Source organism: Anomalospiza imberbis, chromosome 1, assembly GCF_031753505.1.
Source record: "Anomalospiza imberbis isolate Cuckoo-Finch-1a 21T00152 chromosome 1, ASM3175350v1, whole genome shotgun sequence".
NCBI lineage: Eukaryota > Metazoa > Chordata > Aves > Passeriformes > Viduidae > Anomalospiza > Anomalospiza imberbis.
Window position 1 is genome coordinate 65072571 of NC_089681.1, and position 24730 is coordinate 65097300.

At 37.9% G+C, this 24730-nt stretch overlaps 1 protein-coding gene across 19 annotated transcripts in view; it reads right to left on the reverse strand.

Annotated features, from left to right (window-relative positions):
• Nucleotides 1–24730, reverse strand: part of LOC137476785 (poly(rC)-binding protein 3-like) — a 498078-nt gene that overhangs the window by 237624 nt on the left and 235724 nt on the right. For 2 of the 19 annotated variants that reach the window (XM_068195164.1, XM_068195138.1), the window contains exon 4: nt 12260–12349. The exons of the other annotated variants lie outside the window; for them this stretch is intronic. The gene's annotated coding sequence lies outside the window, so the exon portion shown is untranslated. The remainder of the gene's footprint in view (nt 1–12259; nt 12350–24730) is intronic. 19 annotated transcript variants of the gene reach the window in all.

Consider the following 24730-nt stretch of genomic DNA (forward strand, 5'->3'; position numbering starts at 1 on the left):
GCAAAATGTCAGATCTAATTTAGAAAGTTCAATATCTAAAAATGTTATTTTTACCATTTCTCAGATGTTCTGTAGCTCAAGTGCATTCAGAGAGAATGGTCTTTGCTAATGCTATCTCCTAATTGAAGTTACCAATGTCAATCCAAATGATCATCATTTTACATTTAATCTATTAATCACAAATAACGAAGCAGGACCTTCTGCTTGATTTACTAGATCAGCAAGTGCAGACATGTCCTCGCAATAAAGTATGAGCAGAAGAAGCTTGTCCTTGCAAAATGTATTCAGACACCTTGTTTTTTGTCAGAGTTGGTAAAATAAGAGTAAAGTATTTATGCAGCCTCTCCTCTATTCTCTCCAGATAAAGCATACAGGTTCCTTTTCATGTCTACTCTGGAATACATTAACTTCTACCAATTCCATGTAAAATTATTCCACAAGGTATTGCTTTTAGAAGTTCTTGAGTTTCATCCTGAGTTCCTTCAACCCACAACCCCAAAAAACTGTATTTTAAATCTCTAGCCATCTTCCAAATTTGCACCAAGAGACAGCAGCAGATAATATTCATGAATGTATTTTATCTTCCCATATTCCTTTGTTGATCTGTTTCTTACTTCAAAAATTGTCTTCAGGTGAATCAGCAACTGAAACTAAGATCTACATCTCATAAATAAAATAAGAATCTGGTTCCATGCCTGTATCCATACATCTTTCCTCCTTATATAATCCAAATATTAATATAACCCATCATAGGCAGGCAATAAGCATGCGAAGGTCCTAACACACTTATATCTTTCTTGCTAAGCAAAGCCCTGTGTATTCTAGAGGAAAGGAGTTTTGGATGCTGGTGGTCAATCATCATATTCTGAGCATGACAGAAATTAAAGTTTGAGGTTAGTCAATGAATATTCCTGAATAGTACAGTCAGTGTATGTAGTGGTTGCTCTTTATCGTCCCCATATTATCTTTCTAAATTTTTATCTCATATTTTGCCCTCTGCTAGAGCAACTGGTAGTAAACAACTACCCTCCAGGAGATGAAGACTCAACATACTAAAGGGATGAACTGAGTCAGTTGTAATTTCAAGTGTTTTAGTCTGTTATATACCAAAGTATACATTAATATATGTCACTTATACTTCACCCTACTTTTTTCCCCGCAGTGGTCTCTCTGTTGTCTCAATAATATCCATGCTGTAGTCAAGCAGGTCACAGTACTTCCATACTGAATGAATTTCACTAGCTCTCTTCTTCAATTAGCAGATAGTGCTTTAAAATACACTAGTGTTTTAAAAAGTGTTTGGTGTTATGTTGCAGCTCTCCTTTTTAAAAACACTTCTCTGCAATTTCTACCTGCAGGTGATAACTTTTCTTCATTACCAGACAAACAAATTTAGGCATTAATCCCACAGGAAATACCATAAAATTGGTTTCAGCCTGCCTTTAAATTTCCTTGCTATTTACCTCAGCTAAATCCATGAACCAATCTCCAGCTTTGCAGCGTTGCTTCCTCAACCCATGTATTAATGATATGTCAAAATCTAAAGCTCCCTGAAGAAAAGAGGTTGCCATGGGATACTGAGCACTTAGGAGCCAAGTGTAGAAAGATGTATCCTGCTAAGAAAGGCTCCAAAGACCTTGCTGTGTCAGGCAGTATTGCTTTTTATCTGTTTAGATGAAACAAAATCACTGCTTTGGGAGGCACTGGGCATCTGTCAACTCTGATTGCACCATCACACTGACCATCTTAACAGGACTATAGGAATCCATTAGTTGAATAGAAAGACCTCCAGTTCCTCAAAAGCTCTGACTCTACTGCGTGGTATCGGGGTTGCTCTCTGGAAACACAGACAAAGAACTTTTCCTCAACAGTACCTGTCTGTAATTAACTTCTTCCCTTTTAGCTTTTTAAACAACTCCAAACCCGTATGCAAAGAATTTGTGTGCTAAAAATTAGTGATGCTTATGAGGGAGAAAAGGAGAATAAAACGTGAACGCTTTGGGTGGGGCTAGCTAGACAGGTGAACATTATTTATTCAGAGGTAAAGATGACTTTTGAAAAAGATGAGAAAAAGAAGAAGTGAAGACTAGAAGATGTGATTGCTGAAGCATAATTTCCAAAAGACAGCATAGCTTCTGTAAGAAGTCTATGCTTAGTAAGAAGAATAGAAGTCTGAGTTTTCTGAAGGGCTAATGAGAGTGAATGCATTTATTCCAAGTTCTCTGTGTGCATCAAAGACCTTTTGTCACTGATGTACTTAGCACCATGGAATCATAGAGTTGTCAAGGTTAGAAGAGACCTTTAAGATCAAGTCCAACTTTCATCCAGCAACCCCTAAATCACATCATCCAGTGCCAGATCCAGATGCCTCTTAAACCCTTCAGGAATGGTTACTGCACCACGTCTCTGGAAAGCCCATACCAATGCCTGACCACCTTAATAGCGATTTTTTTTTTCCTAATACCTAATATGAATCTCCCCTGTCTGAGTTTAGGGTAATTTCTTCTTGTCCTCTCACTGCAGTCATGGCAGAAAAGAAAAGCCCCACCTCACTACAACCTCCTTTCAGGGAGTTGTAAAGGGTAATGAGGTCCCCTCTGAGCCTCCTCTTCTGAGGCTGAACAAACCCAGGTCCCTCAGCTGTTCCCCATAAAACATCCTCTAGTCCATTCATGAGCCTTGTGGCCCTTTGCTGGACATGCTCCAGCACCTCAATGTCCTTTATAAAGTGAGTGGCCCAGAGCTGAATGCAGCACTCAATGTGCAGCCTCACCAGTGCCATGACCAGGGGGATGGACTCTTCCTTGGTCCTGCTGGCCACACTGTTTTCAATACAGCCCAGGATGCCATTGGCCTTTTGGCCACCTGGGCACACTTCTGGCTCATATAGAGCTGAACGTCAACCAGCATGCCTAGGTCCCTTTCTGCCAAACAACTCTCAAGCCACTCTTTCCCCAGCCTGTAGAAGCATTTATATATTCCCATGGCAATGTAGTCACACTAAAATGTTTAAAATTCCCTTTTTCAGAACACAAATTGCTGCCACAGAGCTACAGTACATACCCAGAAGGGGCTTCTGACACAATCTTTAGTAACAAACAAATTTAAAGAAATGCAGTTGTACCTGAAAATTATTCACAACAGAGAAGAAAGAATTTAAATAAAATTTTGTGCCCTTTTGTTTTCCACCTCTGGCAGCAAAGTTACTCTTTGTAAGGGTAGCTATAAATATTTGATTGCAAATGTTGTGTGCACTGTGTTCATTGTTTTGAATCTCTACCTAAGGAGACAATATTCAAACAGTAAAACCAATTGTGTGTTTACATGTTACATGTTTCTAATGAATTTCTTTGAAGGAAAACTTAACAAAATTTTACCTCTGGATCATCAATGATGTTCAGCTGACATGCAGGTGATATTGGAGATTTCCACGGACAGGTACCTAAAGATACAGAGCTGTATCTTTACAGCTATCTACACACAGCTAACATACAGGCTCAGGTCTTCTTTTGCAGGCATTTGGACAGAGAGAATTGAGGCAAAATGATGCTCAGGGGACAGCAAGGTCTCCAAGAACAAGTGCAGTGTGTTTGCTTCACCAGTGGCTGGTGGAGGTAAAAGAAGTTTCCCTATCACAATGGTTCACAGTTGAAGACCATGTTGGATTCTGTCAGCAGGATCTATTTTATATCATGAGCACCCAATGCTAACAAGAAAAGAAGTAACAAAATACTCATTTTAGCTGCATGGTGCAGATAACATTTTATAGTAGGACAAGGAACATGGTATTATTTACCTCCAACACAACAAAACCCAATGAGTATATCACTGAGAAAACATCTAAAATATTTTGTTCCTGTTTCTAGAAAGTCTGTATCATAAAAAATACAGGGAATTTTTAGAAAAGAGGTGTTGCATCCTGGGTTTGGGTTCAAATTATGGGTTTTTTCTTTTTTAGTTTTCCAGTTCTCTGTACCCTCGTGCATCTCCCAGATTTTCCCCTACTCCTGCAGTTTCTGTGTCCGTCTCCCCATTCTCGTGGTCCCACTCACTCCAAAGTCCCGTGTCCGCCCCTGCCGTGTTCCCATTGGTCGCTGTAGTACAGGTCACGATGTCTGTACCTACTGGGCGGGAGGGCTCCCCATCTGCCCTGTCCCTCCCCTATTTCATCCCATTCCTTGGCATGCTCAAGGCCATTTGCGTCCGTGCGAAGCTGGGAGTGGCTATAGCTTTTCCACCGCAGCTCTCGCAGCCAATAAAGCATCCAGCCGCCACGCGGACAGATTTGGACGAATTCCCTGCCTCTTTGTTTCTTCCCTCGCGCCAACGGCGAAGCGCGGCCAACAGCCCACCCCGGAGCGCGACAGCAAAAGCACCTGGGACATGCAGCGAGCCCTGGCCCCGATGAAAAGCTGAGACGCCCAAGCCGGGCGCTCGAGAGCTGACTGAGGCCGAGAAAAGTAACGCACAGCCGCAAAGAGGAACACATTTTTAAAGAACAGGACATTGTGATTTATGGGTAAAGATTAAAAGATTAATGCATAGTTAAATTAAAGCTATGGAGCTAGGGGGTATGAAAGTCAGTTTCAAGTAGTGGAATGTCATGAGCAGTGAAATAGGAGAGAAAATATTTTCATTTAATGCACAAAAATTAGTGATAATTGAATGATTATAAGAATAAGCAAATCTGAGGTAATAATAGATAAGGAAAGAACTCTCAACAGGGCACTTGACTGCACCACACTGCTCTTTTTCAGAAAATGTTGAGGCTCACACCTCTTAATAAAAATGCACATGTTAACTCATCAAGTTACCCACACGGGCAAAATAGCAATCTAGGAGAACAATCTCTGTGTCAGCTTTCTCCTGCAAACTTCCAAGAATAAACTCAAAACTAAGAAAAAAACCCAATTGTATTGAGTTCAGAACAACAAATGAGGGCAGATTCTCTAAAAAGATGAGATAAAAATTACAGTTCTTGGTTTTATTTACACTTTTTCTCCTGCTGGAAAGCTCTGACTTTCTTAAAAAACCCACAACACATTACAACAATAAAACAAAAATTGCCTCTGGTGAATAATTTCTCCTTGAAAAATCTTTTTAGTTCTACATTATTTTAAGGCTAAGAAATCTCCTAAAAAATGTAGAATCTTTGAAACCAGAATTTTTTGTTTTGAAAGCAGCCATAGTGATTTTCTGTCAACTGTATTTCTTAATAAGCATGAAGCCTTTTTTTTTTTTCTTGCATTACCATGAATCTACTGACCCATTTATTTTTAAATTTGAGAAAATAATAATAAAAAAGCAAAAATTAAAGACAAAAATTATTGAAGCAAGCAAAAACATTATTCAAGGTGCAACTAGTACTCAGCTCCCACTGTACAATTTTGAAAGCTTCATCTTCCCTGGTGCCCACTGCAAGCCCAATGACACAGCACATTCAGGTTGGACTGGTGGTCCAGATAACCTGTGCAGTTAATTGCAGCATTGATTCCCATCCACAGACCAGGACAAAACCCACACAATGAATATTTCATTTAGGCAGAAAACAGCCCTGGAGCTGTTGTTCATGAAGAATGATCTGTATCCTCATATCTTTGAATTTAACTTTGCAAGTCATCACTTTGAGGTATGTAAGCCCCAGTGGGGCTTTGAAAAGCTCCTGTTGTAAGTAGTGGCAAAACTTCCACTGACTCTTGTGAGCTGCTACGAGCCTTTGTGAAAAAAAAAAAAAAAAAAAAAAAAAAAAAAAAAAAAAAAAAAAAAAAAAAAAAAAAAAGTCAGCAGTCTGAGAGACTGAAGATTAAACTTCTGGGAGGCACAACATTGTCCTGCTTACTCAGAGTGCTAAAATGACACCTATAACTCTGCAGTTCACTTGGAGAGTAGCTCATGTTTGGGCCATGTGATGCCAGCCAACTGATGTAGACATTTAGTTTTCCTAGACTCATTATGTAGTCAAGTAACAGTGATATAAAACAGTTGGCTCCAATTGCTCTCCATTTAGGAAAATTAAGATTAAAATTTTAAAATTTCAGCCAGTCCTGGTTCTGTGCTGCTTTTACATAACAGAGCTGCTGGGGATGGCATTTTGCTCTCCCAACAGAGCTTCGGTGTTGAAGCAAACCTCTGAAACATACTTCAGCTCTCTTGCAGAGTGTAGAGAGCAAAGAGTGATGCAGCAGAGAACTACCTAGATTACCGCTTATTTACCCCAATACATATATTTTCAACCACTCAGGCCTTTCAGTTGGACACTGGCCCTTGGACATGTAAAACCCACCCTCTGAGCCTGCACAAAAAACCCCACTTATTTTAAGATAACCTCTGTAAAATACAGAGAATCAGAGCAGCTGCAGTTTTAGCTCCTGCTATAGGGTTGCTACCAGCTTGCTGGTGTATGACAAATTCACGTGGATATAGGGAACCATTTCCATTTTCCATCTAAATAAATAGCCCAGGATAGCCATTGAAACCAGATAACCCCTAGCTTTAAACAATTACTGAGCCTCATAAAGGTTGTCTTTGTACCTCAGCTCAAGGATGACCTCAAATAGCCTATGACAAAGCTAAAACTACCTTACTCTTGCCCCCACTGTCATAGTAAAGCAACACCTCCACCATCTAAATTTAATGCAGTATAAAGACATCCCTTTTTTCAGTGAAGACACGGCCTGAGGCTGCTGCTTCTCCCTTCTCTTTGTGTGGGAGCATGGATGTCTTTTGAACTTCCTGAAGTCAGCAAGATCCCCTGGGTATTATCATGTTTATTTTAGAAAAGGCCTATTGTTCTGGGAACTAAGACCATTTCTGAGGATATTTTGAAACTGCTATTTGAAACTGTTAATTGTTCTAATCTTCAGTTTTAGGAACATCAGAGGAGAAGTGATTAAAGATCCATTTCCCCAAACAGAGACACTATTTTTATTAATTTCTTCTGCCCTATTTGTCTATTTATTGCCCTTATTGTTTCTTTTGCTTGTTGCTAGGGAGAAGGAGATTAAAACTCAATGTGCAGCACAGCTCATTCTAGGGTATAATTTTTCTGGTATTTAAAATAATATATGCTTGATAGTAGATATAAATTACAGTGTTGAGCTTAAAAGAGGATATTATTGTGCCATATTTAGTTTTAGTTTTTCCTAGCCTTCAAAAAAATGTTTCCTGAAGGATGCACAGGAAGAAGACAGATATGATACTTGCAAATAGATTTGCTCTGTGAATGCAAGAGGAAAAACATTAGCCCCCAGACAGCTGCCTGTTTTCCTCTACAGAAAGAAGTTTCTTTCTAGGCACTTAAATTATATTTTTTGTTACCGAAGTATGTGCTGTCATACATTATTCAGATCATATGACATAATTCTACGAACAAAAATAATTTCCTAATATAGCCATATTATTGATTCACCTGTGAAATATGGAAAAATATCCTCCACTTGGTGGTCAACTACATTGGGCAGGGCAGAACCCAGAGTCGCTCTTGGAAAAAGCAGAAAGTTGGTTAACAATCATGTTTTGCTTTCAGTCTCTAATTTTTTTTCCGGAGAGATCAGTTTCTTTCAGAAGGTTGGTTTTTCCAAACATGATCAGCAGGGAAGCAACAGATTCTGAGTAGGCCACATGAGGCATCAGCTTCACTGATAAAGGTCATTTCATGAAACTGAAGCAGGTGGTTGAGGAGGACTTCCGTATGAGCACTGCTAAACTGAGGTCAGTGTCCAGAGAAGGAGGAGTGATTTGCCCATTTCTGAGCATTTCTGGACCAGATTTGTGGAAACTCTGGAGGGAGAACTGTCATGTGAAGATCTGTACAGCTAAAGCCAGGGCTGAAGGGATGGCTGTGCCACTCACAATGCACCACTTGGCTTGTGCTATTTTTCAATGTAAGTGAAAGAAGAGGGAACAAGTTTTATCAAGCAGGAAGAAAAAAATTCTTTCAAGGTGACTGACAGATTTTTAAAGCTCCTGAAATGTGGGAATGAGTGGAAACTTGTGAGTGAGTTTGGACAGAGCATTTACATTCTCTTAGAAACAATATCTGAAACAAGGTAGTTGATTTCTGTTGCTGACACTTGTCCAGCAGAATTCAGAGAGGAAATTCTCTCCTGTATTAAAAGAAAAAAACATGCCTGAAGTCACAACCTGCTCTTAACTCCTCAGGCTCAGTTTCTACAGCTGACTGCCTTTGGGCACATGCCTATGTGCTGCTCACATAGTATTAACAGTGTCCCATGAGAAGGGGAACTTGGAAAGAGCAAGGTTTCATTCCCAGCAGTACCAAAGGGTTTCTTGTGAGCCCTAGAGCATCTCTTTTCATCTGCACTGTTAATTCAAAAATAAATATATAGTCTACCTTTTTTTAGTCTACCTGCTGTAGACTAAAAACATAAAAACATTAATGTACACATATCCCTCAAATGTTGCACTAATAAGCATCACATAGAAACATCCCTAAATGTTCACAGTGAACAACAGTTAGTCACATCAAAGTGACTATCTTATATGAACTTTGGATCTCTCTCTCACAGGTATTACGGTGTGCCTCAACTGTATGACCAGAACTTGTAAAAGTTGAACATCAGTTACCAGTGTCACTGATTTAGGGGGAAAAAAAGTTAAAAAAAAAAAAAAACCAAACAAAACAAACAAAACAAAATAAATCAAACTTGAAAGAGCTTTGGAAGACTCCAGTTTGGACTTCATGACTTAGCCTGTGATAGTTTCATTCTATGACTGTTGCATTGGACATCTGATTATCCAGAACTTTCAGGTAATATTCAGAGTGGCAAACACTGGAAGTACCAGGAAAGCTGTTTTTATAGTAGAACCTTAATTCAACAATTTCTCTCAAGATCAGTGACCTTAGGAATTATATTTTAAAAGAAGTTACAAGACCCAGTGGTAATGGATGCAAGACAGATTTACATAAAATACTAACTCAGTTGCTTTCTTCATGGATCCTTTAAAATCTGTGATCCCTGAAATTAAGTATTTCTAGATATTATGAAGTGTTCAATTTACTAGTGCAGTTTGTATCCTCTGTCAAACACAAAATAAAAGATTCTCAGAATTCATAAACTTGTCAAATGCAAGACCTGGCACAGATATACGTGGGTTTCTTCTGACTATCAGGTTCTAGAGAACTTTCATTTCTGAGAACGTTTTTCCCCCTAGCTTTTTATCTGCTCTTGTATGTGCATGCTGCTCTGACTCTACTCTGCTTTTGTTGATATAAAGCCTAAGATATATATAATAGAGCAACAAGAAGTTCAACCTCGCTATAACCTCTGTATAACCTCTGTATTACAGGGTGGAAGATGTTTCCTTTGAAGTAACTTCAGTTTTATATAAACATAAACATTAGGAAGCTGAAAAACATGGGGAACCAAGTGAAAATAATGATCATGCAGAGGTCAAGTGATAGAAAGCTGAAAACATGACTGACTGCACAGCTTCAAAAGAGAAGCAACTCAGGACACACAAAAAAAGAGGAAAAGCTTCAGAGACTGTACCTACTTGAAAATCAAGATTTAAATTAAAACAAGAGCTGTTGTAGGAAGCAGGTGAACAGAGCTGAAATTTTAGGGAATTAAACAAAACTTTAAAAATGGAAATGGCGAATAAAAAGTAATGCAAAAGTATGGTTTAAAAACAGTTTTAAAAGAAAAAGTTCACATAAGGTGAACTTTTAGTGGGTTTGAAGATCAGCTATCAAGAGAAAAATGAAAATATTAACACTTAAGGAGATGATGAGGGCTACAAAACATGACTCCCAAATAGTAAGGACAATGTTAAAAGTCATTAGGAAGATGAAAAGGACTTTCCTGAAGATGTCAAATGAAAGTATTACCATAATACAGTAGAACCTTAAATAAACAGATGGTTAGGGTCAAGTATAACAACTGCATCAGCTACACCATTTCAACATTGTCAGATGAACCATTTCTGTGTTCAGATATTACCCCAAGTTGGGACAAAACCAAACTGTATTAGTGTACATGTGTATTACTGCCAGTTTCCAAAAGGAAGACTTAAGGAAATATTTGCAACTAAAATCTCCCCAAATCACAGAATAAGAGAATATGCTGAACTGGAAGGGATCCACAAGGATCATCAAAGTCCAAGTCCTATCCCTGCAAGGACACCCCAAGAATCACACCATGTGCCTGAGAGAAGTGTGCAAACACTTCTTGGACTCTGTCAGCCTTGGTGCTGTAACCATTCCTTTGGAGAGCCTGTTCCTGTGCCCAGCCACCCTTTGGGTGAAAAACCTTTTTCTAATATCCAGACTAAACCTCCTCTGACACAACTTCAGGCTATTCCCTCAGGTCCTGTCACTGATCACCACAGAGAAGGGATCAGTGCCTGTTCCTCGTCTTCTCTTAGTGAGGAAGTTGCAGACTGCATTGAGGTCTCCGCTCAGTCTCCTCCAGGCTGGACAGACCAAGTGACGGCAGCTGCTTCTCATTCAGCTTCCTCTCCAGACCCTTCACCATCTTTTTTGCCATCCTTTGGACATTCTCCAATAGTTTAATGTTTTTCTTATATTGTGTCCCCCCAAACTGCCCCCAGCACTCGAGGTGAGGCTGCCCAAGTGCAGAGCAGAGTGAGACAATCTCCTCCCTCGCCTGACTGGCGATGCTGTGCCTGATACCCCCAGGATAGGGCTGGCCTTCCTGGCTGCCAGGACACTGCTGACTCATGGTCAACTTTCCCTCAACCAGGACCCCCAGGTCCTTTTCCATGGCACTGTTTCCCAGCATCTCCTTCCCCAGTCTGTCTCTACATCCAGGGTTGCCTCACCCCAGCTTGCAGAATCCAGCATGTTCCTTTGTTAAACTTCATGAGGCTGGTGATTGCCCAGTCCTCTAATTTGGAAGGAATTTCCTCTAATTTGGAAGTAATTATAAATATACAGTGTACACCCCTTGGATAACCACAGTAGTTTCATTCACAGAAGCAGCATAGGTTTATATTTGCAGCCTAAGATATTAGATAACCTCTTTGCTATCAGGTATATTCAGTCAACAACCGCAGTTTCTATGAAATATATAAGATACCAGTGTGATATCAGTATGGATGCACATTTCTGTTCTGCTTTATATTTTGACAAATGTATTCCAACTTCAATTCTACTTAAGCATTCAATTTTAATTTAGAAAAAAAGCCATATAAATAACCTTTAATAGGTTTAAGCACCAACTTCCTTTGAAGGAGAAACCAATATAGAAAACTCCTGCAGTGGATATTTACCACAAATTTTTTCAATAGTGATTTGAATGTTTCAATCAATATGGCTTCAGAGCATGTCCCTAGTGAGATCATCAGCTATTCAGCACTTCAAGCTCATCTACAATCCTAAACCAAATCACATGATTTGGTGGAATGGAATCTGATTTAATCCTGTTTAACTATAACCCCAGACTGTATTGAGACAATGTTTTTATTTTTAAATTTCCCTTTTTTACATTACATTTGCATACCAAGATGAGAAAATACTCAAAATTTCTCAGGTTCACCTTAATTTTACAACCAAAACCAAGCTCAAGGCTCTTCTAGAGAATCTTATTACTCTAATCAACTAATGATGTCACCAACTACAACATAGACACAGTACTGAAACTGCCTTAATTACTGTTTGAAGCTCCATGGAAGATGTGATAAAGCACTAACAACCCATGATTTCCACACCCTTAAGTGATAATCTGCAAAGCTCTAAAAATTCTGTATGTAGCTACTCCAGCATAAAAGCCAGGAAGGTAACACCAAGAATTTACATAGCATCACATTTAACTTAAATAAATACAGAAAAAACCTCATAAGTTTATGATTATAGGTGCAAGTTATTTTGCTTAAATTGGTAAAAAAATCCCCCAAATATGTAAATTTAGAGAATAATAGGTGAAGAAGGCTAATAATGATCTTCAATTGAAATTTTATTTTTTCATTTTTCAATTATATTTTGCATGAGAAAGTATTGCTGAGCATGCCAAATAAGCAAAAAAGACATTAATTAGCTAAATAAGACTACATAGCAAGACGCACAAAAACAAAAATGAAATGCTTCTAAACTTAATTATAGGCAGAGGGCATAATCATTTTGAAACTTAATAAAAGTTAAACAGAATTTTAAGAGTCACTTTTCAATACAATTGACATGTAATATGCGCCATTTACATGCAAAACCTGTCTTGGCTAAATAAGCTACCCACAGCTGGAAGAGGTTCAATTTTCCAGTTATAGCTAATAGACTTCTTACTGTAAGTTGAGAGAAGAATCACGTGCAATATAATAGCTTGTGATGACCAGGAAAATTGAGAAGGAGCAGGTCATCAATAACAAGCAATATCTGGACTAGAAAGAGCAGTTGTTTTTTCAAATGGGGGAAAACCATTGCAGAGAGAGCTGCAGGGACAGATCCTGGCAGCTGCTGGAGCACATCAGGTGTGCAGGGTGGGTATGCAAGAAAAAGGAGGAAATAAGGTAAGAATCATTTAGCACACAGCTACAGCTAGGAAGGGGATCTTTTGCTGTTGCCCTTCTCTGCTCATGTAGAGGCACTTGAGCCAGAGACACCATGTCAGGGTAAATGAATGGACACAGAATCATATTCTGATTTTACAGATTTTAAATGCATATTCTTGGAGAAGGCAGCAGCCAGAAGCACCTAAGAAGCATAAGATTAAATTAGCCTTTCTGGAGGATTGCTTTTCAAACTGTATGAAGACAGAAAATCATGATAATGTTCAAATATACCTTTACGTACGTTATACCCTTTAACCTTCACTAAAAATACAGGTGTTAATTCAGCTCTGCTACATCATTACAGGGATTCTTCAATGAGTTTTGCTTGTCAAGGGCCCTAATTGGATAGTCAGGAGGAGTCAGGCCGCTTCATCTGGGTGGTGACGCAGAGGTGTTTCAGGCTCTGGCTCCAGGCACAGGCACACACTCCAGGACCTGGAAACCCTTCCTTGTACTAGGCCATCCTTATCTCTCTGTCTCAAGCTGAAGCCTCAGAAATATGTTGTGCCCAGAAAATGCAGGAACAAACAGAGACACAGAGCAGTCCATAGGGCATTTCATGCTACAGTTGGCTGCTCCCAGCTGAGCAATATGCAGAGACCTCCAGAAAAACAAAAGCCTACTGCACACACATCTACAGTGTGTTTTACAGGAAGGCCAGGCAGGATTTGCACTGTTCTGTGATAGGATTTCATAAGAAGTGAGAAATGCAGATTTTCTAGAATAAACTTAATTATTAGCAGTGTTAATTATGTTCTGCACAATGTCTCAAGGGAAACCTCTCCCAGCAATATCTTAAGAACAATTAATGGGAGAAAAGAACATTTTTTTCCCTGCTACTGCTGCAGGTGCAAGTGCAGAATCTGTGTAGAAAAGGGAAGAAGGGGAGGGAAGAATGGGGTTTGCAAACAGAATAAACCATTCACAATGGGTTTTTTTGTGTAATAAGTAATTTTATATTCTTGTTGGTTTTTGTTTGGTTGTGGGTCTTTTTTTTTTTTTGGGGGGGGGATGTTGAGATTTAAAGAATAAAATTGAGATGTGAAAAAAGATGCTGAAAAAATTATTTTACTAGCTTGTACAATTCATATATTCAGCCAGTGTCATGATAAAAAAATGGGAGAAGCAGCAGCAATAGAGTTAAGAAAGAACTGAAAATACACGAAGGAAAGAAAAGGGAAGTAGAAAGAAATAAGAGCTAGACAGAACACTGTATCTTATTACAGTACTATCGTTTGATGTAAAGGTTTCCACTATCTGCTTTAACAAAAGACTGTCTTATACAGCCTAAAAAAAGGTTAAGTCAGAAGGCAAGGGCAAAAGTGGAATGTTAATACAGGTGAAATATATTCTTTTGTGAAAGGTGTGAAAAGCTTTCCTTCATTGTTTTATTCTAATTAAACTTTGTGAAAAGCACATTTTCATGTGAATTCAGGATTTCTTCTGCAGCCTGTCTAGGGTTTTTCCCAACATTTAACATCAAAGTGAGTGTGCAGACAGATTAGAAGGTCACCCAGCTTCAGTCCACAGGATTTATAACTGTTGGTAGCTAAATAACTTTTTTTTTTTTTTTTTTTTTTTTTTTTTTTAATAAACACACTGTATTGGAAACCTGAGGTTTCCAGTATTCAGTCTTCATTTCATCTCTGATCTGAAGGGTAAGGAAACCTTCAGGCAGACATCATGGGCAGAACAGGGAGGTGATGTGGCCAAGATTAAAGGAAGCAAGATTTCAGAGTGTAAGCTGAAAAGCTCACAAAGACTCCCTTCTTGCAGATACTGACATACTGACAGGAGGCACTTGAATTTTTTGCTCTGCTGTTCACTTTGCACACAGGGACACGGCCCTATACTTGGGATTCTCCCAGGCTCGTGTAAGGTCCAACATCACACATGGGTGTACGCATTAATATCACTGCTGACTTAGCTTTGGCAGCTGAAACATTGATTGACTGAAGGTGTCTTGCTTTCCCTTTCCTGGATAGTGCTTTATGAGATCGTGCAGCTCTTTATCAGAGCACTCAGAGGAGCTGAAAAAAAACTGGTCCATTGGCACAGACACTTCTAGGAACAACTTCTTCCCAGTAGCCAAAGAACAACACAATGAAAAATAAAAATACTAAGAAAATTGTTCTGAAAATCTTGCCAAAACTTGACATATTGTATTTGCAGAGTTTCTTGCAATTACTCTATTTAAAATATATTTATAAACACACATACAGTGAATGTATATGTGTGCATATGTACTGCACACATTACTGTTTCTAATTATACCTGTTATATACATATTTATATAAAATAAAATGAAGCTTTATTATTGCTGAGCTATATTACCAGAACTTTAGGGTGCAATTTAGAGCAGAAATGACAGGAAATCATGTGGTTACCAGCACATTTGCAGCATATAACTTGACCACGTCTCTTCCAACTACTTTGCAAATAAAAAATGAGACTGACAAAACACAAATCCATTACCAAGCACCTTTCAGCCCATTCTGCCTTTCATCCTGTTTTTCCATTTTACATATTTCTAGTTAAAGGCATGCTCCAGCTCATTCTGTTCCAACATGGGGTATAACTCACATGCATTGTTTATTAAAAAAATTGCATTAAGGGGAAGCGTGTGGAGATCTCTGGAATGTCATCCAGCTCTCACTACAGTTAATAAACACATCATAAAGTCCTGTTCAATTTTACTATTTTACAATGCTCCTTCTCCAAACTGTTGATTATATACAGCATTTCAAAACTACTGCTGTGTGCTAGAGGCTGACACACAAGAACACACAGGAAAAATGAATTTGAAAAGTCAGTCTTGGACTGAGATTATACCTAAATTTGAGCTGGTGCCATGCTTAGCTTAATTACATAAACTGAAATGAAGGCTAGGGAGAAAACCAGAAGAGCTATGCCAGTGGTTGTACAACACAAAGGCAGTGCCCTTGCAGGTCAGGCAGTGGAGGAGAGGAAGTGGACACACAGGATGTGAGGAGTACGCTGGAGACAGCCAGGGGTGGTTGAGTGATCCCGAGTCCTGCTGAGACCTGGCGTGAACTGCAGCTTTGGGTTCTGGGTAATATAAATCAGTGTATTTATCTCACTTAAATAAAGCTATATTACCTTATGCCTATTGGAAATCCAGTCCAGTATATTTCAGTTGATAGCAATGATAAGTTGAGAAACGGATTTAAAATCACCACTCTTGCACTTGATGAATCAGTAATAATGAAAATACAACCATCTGGGGAAAATATCCCTTCAAATGAGAGCTTTACAACGCTAATATTATGTTGCACATGTTATTAAAAAAATAGTCTAACAGGCTGATTAGCCCTTTCTAATGGTGCCCATCCATTATTAATAAAGCAATCATATTCTTAAGGCCTGATTCTCAATTATTTCATTAACTGAATGAAAAATTAAACAAAGATGAAGAGAGAAACATTTTAGCTTCCTTAGCAGCCCTGGAGAGAAGAACCTTTTCTCCCACAGAGTATTTATTGAATTGTTTGACAAACCAGCCATTACCGCTAAGGATTTTGGCTGGTGAGCATATGCCAGTGAACTTACCAGGTTTGTTCTGATTTATGGAAAGGCTAAAGGAGTACATCATCTCAGCAGTAGGAAAACCCAAAACATTAGGTACTTTGTTTGACCTTTGTTTGTGACTTGGCTTCATCTAGAAATGGGGATCAAAGCCTCCTGTAAAAATGCTTCATCTTCTGGAGAAGGGCAAAAAGCAGCTTTCTTCTAATACAAGCTTAGTAATAATTATGCACAAATCCTTTTTTTTTTTTTTTTCTAATTTATATAAAACTTACAATACTTTTTTTCCATTCAATAAATCATTTAGAAACAAAAGAGAGCTGTTGAGGCTAGCTGTCTGAAAGGAAATTCTTAAACAGAGCAACAGAACTTCAAAGAACAAGTCAATATTTAAAACTCAAGGTGCTTCCCATTCTTCTCCTCATCTTCCCTGTGCTTTTACAGACTTAACACAGTCAACACATTTCCATTTTCTGACAGACTGGTACCCATTACCCTATGTGAGAGACAGGGATTCAGTTAATGTCCTGTCATATGGCAAGAGATGCATACTGATTTTTGTAGACCAGATTAATTCAGCCTATCAAATTATTTTTACATAACACAGGCAGGAAGGGACACCAGCCTATACGCTGATACTCAAGCCTTGGCTTACAATAAAATGTGTGACTGAACAATGGCCAAAAGGGGATGAAACCATGTTTATCTGAACTCCTTGAATGTGTCTATTTATTCCTTTGCTGTTTCTGAAAGGCTCTGTGTACACTGCAGAGCTACTAACAGCTACTCTGAAACCAAAACTGCCTGCAGAACATTGCTCATCAGAGACTTCTTTCAAAAGACGTAGGGGCAGGACTGAAGGGGAGGCAGGCAAGAGCTGAAGCAGGGAGAAGTGCATCAGAACATTTCCCCAGTGGCTCCCCAAGCTGCTCTTGCTGCATCCTTGCAGCTAATGCAATGTTTCTCTATTTCAGAGAATGGGCTTATGGGACATTTCCTTCCAACATTCCTTGAGATGCCTCCCAGTCTAGGGACACAGGTGATCAGCAAGGCATGCCTTCATGTTAGAAGTGAAGTCATCTTACTCACTCTCCCTGCTTAAACCACTTCACTGTCACCCAAAGGTGAATACTTGAGAAAACAGAAAATTGAATATTTTTTTCCATATGCAGAGAAGGCAGAGCATAGCATTCAAGAAATATGGTTGCAGGAATGGTCAAATAAATACTCATTTGTCTTGGTGTACCAAATGTCTTCTTTTCTTTTTTTTTTTTTCTTTTTCTTTCTTTGATTTAAATGCAACTCTACAGTATTAAAGTTCTATTTATATTCAAGGCTCAGGCAAAGAGGAATAGCTGCAAAGTGAAATGAAAGCAAAGATGTAGTGAATGGAATCTAAAAGTTTGCCCTAATAACACAAAGCAACAGAAAACAAGAGATGTTTCTGGGAAAAGATGATGAAGTACATGGCGAGATTCACCTCTATGAAAAAATAGACAAGAGGAATCTTATTATTATTATTTAAATAATAGACCATATAATTCTTCCAAAAGAATTTTGTATCACCAGACTAAGTGTAACATAATGTTTTCCTTCTGCTGTTGTCTGAGAATAGCCTATATAGAAAGAGTTTATACTATTTCTTCATACTATGAGTTTGTATTATATCCTCAAGCCTTTGCTTAGCCCAGACAATGTCTCTCCACATATTAAGGCACGGACTCAGGGCAGAGTAGTACATCAAAACCCTTGCCTTCTTCCAGGCTCTAAGCTGTTCCCCAGTCCAACCACACTGGCAATAGGGAGTGCTGAACACCCCAAAGCTTGTCCATCATTGTGGCTTTCCCTGAGAACTGTGTGGATGTTGGATCCGTGTTTCCATACGTCGTTGAGAATGGAAATGGCACGGCTCACAGTGCATTGCATACACACGTGCTCTCCTGCACCCTTGCACCAGCAGCACAGCCTAAACAGCAGCCACCTGAGCAGGCAGACCAGCAAGCAGTCCTCAGGCTCTGGGAAAATTGCAGGTTTTGTCCATTCCCTTGTGTATGATGCCTATTTCCATAGCATCCTTTGATTACTGTTCTGTAACCATTACTACTAAAATTTCCTGGACTGCATGAGCCATGATGACCACATCTTCCCTGCAAGCTTTTTAAGCCCAATTTTTTTATATAACTTGTTTCCAGCATTGATTATGAAGCAACACTTTTTGGATCCCTATTGTTTAACAAGGTAATGACTCGGGCTGACTGAACGACTGTGGAGTGACCAAGATGTTAAAGTCATAGGAAGGGAAGAAAGGTTTGCTTCTACTTGCATTTTGTTAGTGTGCTTCATATTGCTAACACTTGAATACAATATTTTCAGATTTGGGGCACTGGGATAATTTTTGAGGTCATCCATTCTGGTGCTGGAAATTCAATTTGGGCTTACAGTAAGTGACAGAATTAAAAGCTGATGAGGTGATAGTACAGCACATTACAGTATTAGAATATCTGATTTCTGATTTACTTTTTTTAATGCTGTAGAAACACACTAATGTGCAGAAGTCTGAGGTCTGAAAAGACTGGAAGAAAATATCCATATCCAGTAAATAGGATACTTAGTGCAACTAATATCCACTGATTACCTCTTAGCAAAAAACTAAACTAAATTAAAAAAACATTCATAGTAACACACAATGTGGCAAGAAAGGAAGTGCTGGATAACAAACATTGATAACCCTGTGAAAGTCAAAGAAATGCTGTGTATTTATGAGCCATGCCAGTCGTGATTCTTTGTAGTCATACTTTGAATTAAATGATATATTTGTCATTTTAGTGTTTTAGAATAGGCTGTATTAACTCACTCTCTGCTATTATGAAAGAACTGTAATCATAACTTCTGCATCATTACATTATCAGAGAACTAGATTATGAATCCTAATCTTTCCACTACAGATGAGAGAAGATTTGTCATGAGATTTATGCAAAACAGAATCAGCCTGAATAGTCCAAATCAGTATTTCAGCTTGATAAAATGGTCTTTGTGAAAATGCTGACAAGCAGAAAGTGTTACTTCTCCTGCAAGTTCAAGCAAAAAGTGGACAAATAATTATTAGAGAACATATTTACTCAGGAAAATTTGAAAATTATGCAAAATTTTATTTTCTACATTGAAATTGCTTCTGATATGTAATCAATATATTTCAGAATATCTCCTATCTAAGCAGTAATCACTAAAAAATAAAATTAAAATATGTGCCGATAAAAACAAAGGGGCCTACAACAAACATTTGACTTAGAGCAGCAGTCCCCATTTCAGCAAGTCTGCAGAAATTGGATGCCCTTCTTTTCTTATCTCTATCAATACCTTGCTGGGGAGGTTAGGGAAACTACATCTTTTCCCCATCTATCCAATGTATTTCTTGGGATCTTTTATTAGCCAATGTTTCTAAGTCATTTGGGTAACATTTACAAAGAACTTTAGTGCCTTACCAGTGTAAAAGAAAGAATATGAATGGCTGTTTTTTATAATTTTTTTTTGGCTGAGGTCTTTTTTCCATTCATTTTCCTACATCTGAGAAGAAGTTTTGTGTAAAATTTCTTAATCACAGCAAGTTTTTTGGGAATCGGACAATGGCTGAAACTTTTTAAGTGGAAAACACTCTGACAAGGTGGAAAGAATTCTGCATCAAGTAAAACCTTTCTGAACTCCCTTGCAAAGATAAGGCTTCAAATCAATTATTCAAACTCCTTTCACTAGATCAATGTTTGCATACACAGACTTAACAGGTGAAGTACCTTTTTTCACATGGGAGGATTGTTTCATTGGTTCTTGTTTTGAGCTGCTGTTTAGTATGAGGGAGGGATTCTAGACTAGTTTCACTAGATTCCAACATTGACACCATTGGGAAGTAAAAACCTGAGGCTTCCTCTAAATCAGTATTTTCAAGTCTAATAACTAATTAAAAATTAAAATTTCTCCTGCCTTTTAAATAATGCATTGAGAATTCTTTGTAGCTGCATCTCGGTTTTGAGTTTCTGTAATTGCTTTAAAAATTGCTTTTTGCAACCACTGGGGCTACAGACCAAGATCATGTAAGTTAGTACATGCTGATGAGAATGTGGGAAACAGAGCTGTAGGCTAGTAAAACAAAAACAAAAAAAACCCAAAACAAAACAGCAAAGAAAATCTTACACAGAAGCTTATTTTTTTCTTAAAAGGCATCATCCCTTCCCTGATAGAAGGATCCTGACAAAATTTTATGCTCCTTTCTTCTTCCTTCCCCCTTCCTTCTCCTTCCCTTCCCTTTTTCTTCTCTTTCCTTTTTTCTCTTTGTCATTTTAATTTTCTCTACAGAAATTTTGGCTAAAGAATAGAAAAAGTTTATCTATGCATATGACAATCCAAGCCACTGTTAAGAAGCATCTGACTGTCAATGGCACAATAAATAGTAGGGTTGTAGGCAGGCACCTTCTTTACAGCACCAGGATTACAAGGAAGCACATGAATTAAAAAATCCTTCCCCCACATTCTTTTAATGACAACAAAGAAATTTTCCCCTTTCAGAACAGAACACTTAGAACACTGTCTTTCTCCCTCTTCCTCCCACACTGCAGTGTTTTATTCCCCTAATTTCCATTATTAAACTTTGCTTAGCCATAAAATTGCCAATGAAAGAGCACAGGGCCAGACATTATAAAAAGAACTCCTTCTGGGAACTACAGACCTCCTAAGGTATGGATATGAGTAAATGGAAATTTGAATCTGTGAAAAAGAAAGGACCTTGTTTAATAGCACGTTAATAACTCAGGAGAATCAAGACAAAACTACAAGAAAACAAGCAGTGCTTTAACCCTAAGAAAAAATTTGTGTGATGAAGTAATAAAAGTTATATTATTCCTAAGTGGACCTCATTGTGTGCTGCAGGTTCTAGGTGCTGTGAAGACACAGCTTTGATCTCACAAAAAAAAAAAAAAAAATCCTCCACCTCAAATCCATGGTTATTCCTAAGGGATTCCATTTCTTTGTAACACAGCAGTCACAGTTATTATTGTGGCTGGTTTAATGTAAGGATTTTTTCAGTAAGTTACTGGTATTAGAATTTTCTCAGCCACCCATAAAAAGTGTCACCATGTATTTTTTTCTAAGACATTTGACAGCCCCCTCACCCCCAGATCCAAATAATCATATTTTATATTTGCTTTTTATATTTCTGCACAACTTTCCTCAGATGCTGTTACTGCTTTTTCCGATTTACTCAGTTTTAAATGAATCCATTTGGTCTTCCTCTTTTGGCTAGAGCAAGGTATCCTCAATCATAATAATAGCTAAAACTTACTTAAAAGATAATGAATTTGTTTTTCTAGTTGTACCACATACAACTTAATTCTGCTTAAAAATGCCCTTTAAAACCCCAAAATATCAGTTGTTTCCCAAATCAAAAATTATATAAATACTTTTCAGCACATTACAATTATATAGAAGATGAAAATTTGAATATTAGGTTTTGATCTATTTCTACTACAATCAAATCTAGGTAATTTTTTTTCAAAGAGATACTAAGAATCAGAACCGTACCTACCACATTATAAATGAAACAACACTTTACTTCATTACCCAGAAGTTTATTAAGAGATGTAAATTTGAGAGCTTTCATTCTGTCTCCCACAGGAAAACTTCTTGCTTCTAGCAGTTTCTTTTTAAATCATTCATCAGTCTGATTGTCACTAGTTCAACATCATATTATATGGAGTTCTTCTTCCAGTTTTATAAAGCAGGAGGGAAATTTAAAAACTTGTGGTAAATTATATAAATAATGAAAGATGTACTCTACAAAATGCTGATAATCCACACTGAGACACAGCAGAGCTTGTGTAATGACCAAAATGTCAACAAAAGCAGTCTCTGACAGGTCTCTTGTCTAAGGGATTTTCCAATTTCCTCTTGAGTCTACATTATCCTCCATCAAGGAGTTGTATGTTCTACCATTCTGGTCAAGAAGTCATTAATGCAGCTCAAGTAATATATTGTTCCTGTCCACACCTGGTATTTCAGTCCACATTAATTCTAATGTTATAAATTGCAGTAGTGAGTCGACTACCCTAATTTGAATCTTATCTCCTTTCACTTACATTAGTATTAGTATTAAATGTTACACAAGTATTTGGCAGTAGTGTCAATTTGATTGTGTTCTTTCCAGTAAGATGTGGACATTCACTATTACATTCATGTATTCATTTAGTTATGAATTTCTAATCCACCTTAATTCTTAGACTGACACAAATTCTTTAGAAGTACATATACCACTACCCTGTTCCTTTCTTGGCAATCTCTTTAAAAGACACTCCACTTGTTTTTAATTTCCTATACATTTGGTAAAGTAGACAACCAAACATTCACTTAAAGATATGAATGTTTTCTATCCTGCCTTAGAAGCGGTACCCCAAACTTCTATTCCTGTACCCGGTAGAAATGTCAGCATCTCAGTTTGTGATTATCCTCTGGACATCCCAAGGACTACCTGGGGGAAGTCTCTGGCTATTTCTGGTTTGCTTTGCTAAAAATGGAGCAATGTATTTCAATGAAGGCATAATTTCTTCAGCCTGGCATACTGTTTTCTACAAATGCTACAACTGGAGTTCTGCACTGCTGTGTGCATCTGAATAGCATATACTTATGATCTGAAAAAGTTTCAATTCTTCTATGCTTGGTGTTATTAGCAATTTTGCAAATAATTTTACAAAAGTCAAATAAAGCTTGTTACCACTGTCAGTAGTAGCTGTCTAGAATATTGTGAGTAAAGGCCAAATATACTTCTCCCAGACTCCAGTAACTCAAGGACACCCCAAGCCAAAGATGTTATCTTCCATTTGGAAAACCTTGATGTTCTTCCATTAATTTCTCCAATCTGAATCCATGTAAAGAAACAACTAGCAAAACTGTAAATACAAAAGTTTTCATCCTTGGCCTGCTCTGAGTGCTCTGTCAGATTTTTATCATGAACAGTAACTACATCTTGTGCTGGAGTATCTGTGGATCTCAGTTTTATATATAAGACAGATAGAGCTGTGTTTTATCCTTCTGAATTGACTAAATATGGAATGAGACTGAGCTGCATCCCTGTTGAAATGAAACATGACTTTAATGTTTATGACTACTCTATGGAGCTGAAATTTGGGAAAAGTAAAACAAAATTCTTTCTAAAATGTAATGTCACATCCTCCTCAGTAGAAAACACAACTCCACAGAAGTTCAGTGCAGTGACACAGTTTACAGTGTTTCTCCCCATTTTCTGCCTCCAGCCTCAATGCACTGTCAATACAATATACACCTGAAAATAAAAGACAAAACAAACTTTGTTAAACTGAGAGGCTGCATAATGGAGCTTAAGATATAAAATCCATACCTTTGGGGGACACTTAAAAAAAAACCAAACAGACACTATCTGTTTCCATATGAAAGAGAACACCAGACTGTACATTCTACCCTTTTTCAACAAGGATACTTCAAAACAATGTGGGATGTGAGAAACGCTCCTTGCCCAAGCACATGGTCCTTTCTTAGCTCTCCTGGTCTTTAGATAGACTTCAGACCTAGCAAAGCTCAAAGACTTTGACCTCTGTGGTGGGCATGCTCTGCAGCTATTTTAATAGCCAGGAAGTGTACCCTGAAATAGAAACATGGTGCATTCATGAGCAGCTGTGAAATGTTCAGCTTTCAAAAAGTGTAACAAGCACCAGATACATTTGCCCAACTGCTTTCTCCTAATGTATAGCTTGTCATTTGCTCTAGTTCAAAGCTCTAAAACAATGCATCTGAAAATGTAAATGTTATACACATTTAAACCCAAATTAATGCCTCAGAGTCTCATGAGAGCCTAAATTAAAGCCTAAAGCCTTTTTATCAGCTGGGCTAAAGAAAGAGTAGTAGTCTTTCCTTGGAGGAAGTAGAGAGAGCAAGAGAGGGAATGGAGAGGTAGCTCTATCATCCTCAGGATTTCTTCAACCACATAAACCAAATTTGTATATGGATATTCAAATAAGTATAAATAAGCCAAATTTGTATATGGATATTCAAATAAGTATAAATAAGCAGACATGCAGACATCTATGAACAGAATCTGTTATTTATCCTGAAATTATATTAATTAGTTTCTTTCATTGTCTGAGACAAAAGTTGCTTTCCAAATCAGCTGGCTAGCATACAATTAGTATTATGGCAAAAAGATATCTAAAGGCAGTTAATCTCCAGAACTAGGGACTTTATAGTTCTATAGGAAATTGAACTTCCATCAAACTAAACAGTCTATGATTCTGCTGGAACAATGTCTATTGATGTGAGAAACAGAAAAATGTTCAGGGTTCAATACAACATGGAGGGAAGAAAAATGGCTTACGAACCTATCATTTTAACATACAAACTGCTTTAATAAAGCTCTGAGAAATGACACTCACTAGGAGACAAGTCATATCATAAGAATTTATTGGATGCCTTCTGCTTGATTAGCTCTTTCTTAGACTTTTTTCATTGTATTTAGGTTTCTGAAGTATTAATACTGGAGACTTAAAAAGGAAATCACACTGAGATAGTTCGGTTCCTGTAGCACCAACTTCACTAACAATGTCTGCTTCTCTGTGTCTGAAAGCTGACCTGACACAAGAAGATTTAC